Source organism: Limulus polyphemus, unplaced genomic scaffold, assembly GCF_000517525.1.
Source record: "Limulus polyphemus unplaced genomic scaffold, Limulus_polyphemus-2.1.2 Scaffold13632, whole genome shotgun sequence".
NCBI lineage: Eukaryota > Metazoa > Arthropoda > Merostomata > Xiphosura > Limulidae > Limulus > Limulus polyphemus.
The window spans coordinates 7,344-9,603 of NW_013679242.1; the positions used below are offsets into that span (position 1 = coordinate 7,344).

The following is a 2,260-nucleotide window of genomic DNA, read 5'->3' on the forward strand; positions in this document are numbered from 1 at the left end:
AAGCCTGGTAACACATATATTACACCAGTCATTAAATAAGACCATAAATTCCAAATGTATAATATTAATGATGTGAAGTTTGAGGTTGTATTTATTGTGAACTTTCTTAATTTAGATTATTTTTATTGCACTATACCTGTTATTCTGTAAGTTTCAACAACTTACGTCACTTCAGTAAAATGTATTTTGTTTTGATTTGCCGATCGAATTATAACAATAATAAAGCATTTCGTGCAATACCTGTACGTTCTCATTCCTGCCACCAGGAGGAAGACCCATCTCTCAACCTCTGTTGCGAGAGTATAAATCCCAGTTATCCAGCCCATGGGTTGAACAGGATGTGGACGACATCTTAACGGTTAACTTATCTCATGGGAAGGCATCATCTGCCGCCAGGTGGCACGGCGATTCCAAACAAGGTGCAGGAAATGCTCAATTCTATTGGCATGGGTAAGAGGGCTGTACCGTCGGTGGGCTGTATCGATGGTTAGAATTAAGCCATAATTTCCAGGCAACAACTCAACCATTGTGAAATTAAAAACTGTAATTGCATAACTGAACCAAATGTAGAATAAAATAGACTCAAAAATAACAATAACTTAAATAGTAGTAACACACCCTAAAATTATTTATTTTTCACTGGTCCGTCTTTATTTCCTGGGTTATGGTTTATAGACGTGCTTTAGTTTGAAGCAAATATACACAAGTAAAAAAAAAAAAAACTTTTCAAAAATGGAAGTAAATGTCGGGATGGCTAATATAAATCTTTCAAAAACAATGCAAACAAAATAGTAGGGATGCCATTTGCATCTTCTCTTCATAATAGCAGAGGCACACAGTGTATCAGAATGTTAACAAATAAAAATAGGATAAATTAAACTCAATTGTGATTCAATACTAATATATATATGTTAATCCTTGCCTTTGCTATCATGTAGTTTCATTCAAGGAAGACTTTAGTGTGTTTAGTTTCATTCACGGAAGTCTTTGCTGTATTTAGTTTCATTCACTACAGTCTTTGGTATGTTTAGTTTCACGAAAATCTTTGATTTATCTAGTTTCATTCACGGAATTCTTTGGTGTGTTTAGTTTCATTCACGAAAATCTTTGACTTGTCTAATTTCTTTCACTGGTGTATTTGGTGTGTTTAGTTTCATTCACTGGAGTCTTTGGTGTGTTAAGTTTCATTCACTGGTATATTTGGTCTGTTTAGTTTCATTCACTGGTGTATTTGGTGTGTTTAGTTTCATTCACTGGTGTATTTGGTGTGTTTAGTTTCATTCACGGGAGTCTTTGGTGTGTTTAGTTTCATTCACTGGTGTATTTGGTCTGTTTAGTTTCATTCACTGGTGTATTTGGTCTGTTTAGTTTCATTCACTGGTGTATTTGGTGTGTTTAGTTTCATTCACTGGAGTCTTTGGTGTGTTTAGTTTCATTCACTGGTGTATTTGGTCTGTTTAGTTTCATTCACTGGTATATTTGGTCTGTTTAGTTTCATTCACTGGAGTCTTTGGTGTGTTAAGTTTCATTCACTGGTGTATTTGGTCTGTTTAGTTTCATTCACTGGTATATTTGGTGTGTTTAGTTTCATTCACGGGAGTCTTTGGTGTGTTTAGTTTTTTTCACTGGTATATTTGGTGTGTTTAGTTTCATTTACTGGAGTCTTTGGTGTGTTTAGTTTCATTCACTGGTGTATTTGGTGTGTTTAGTTTCATTCACTGGTGTATTTGGTGTGTTTAGTTTCATTCACGGTTGTCTTTGTTTTCCTGTTTTAACGTTGAATGGAACATAGTAAGTCTAGTATAGCCAGTCTTTATTTGTGTATTCCCAGAAGTACTTCCAGAGACCCATGTGTGTCACGTTGTCAGTTAAGACTTGAGATATCCTCAAATATCTTCAAACTAAAGCATTTCTACACCAGAAAAAAGTAGGTGCAAACACACTCTCTCTACAAATACTCAGATCAAAGACAGAGTTATTTCTTGCATACTAGGTGTAACGTTGATAACTTGTTCATTTTAGATACACTAGGCAGCCGGAGGTCGGGGCTAGGTACCTCTATAGCACCAGAAGATGTAACGTTGATAACTTGTTCATTTTAGATACACTAGACAGCCGGAGGTCGGGGCTAGGTACCTCTATAACACCAGAAGATGTAACGTTGATAACTTGTTCATTTTAGATACACTAGGCAGCCGGAGGTCGGGGCTAGGTACCTCTATAACACCAGAAGATGTAACGTTGATAACTTGTTCATTTT

The 2,260-nt window shown here is 35.9% G+C and overlaps 1 long non-coding RNA gene across 1 annotated transcript in view; it reads left to right on the forward strand.

Annotated features, from left to right (window-relative positions):
• LOC111084105 overlaps positions 1-2,254 on the forward strand; it is a 6,006-nt gene extending 3,752 nt beyond the window's left edge. The window contains exons 2-3 of the long non-coding RNA XR_002609393.1: positions 267-450; positions 2,023-2,254. This is a non-coding gene — a long non-coding RNA (uncharacterized LOC111084105). The remainder of the gene's footprint in view (positions 1-266; positions 451-2,022) is intronic.
• Positions 2,255-2,260: the final 6 nt, after the last annotated feature.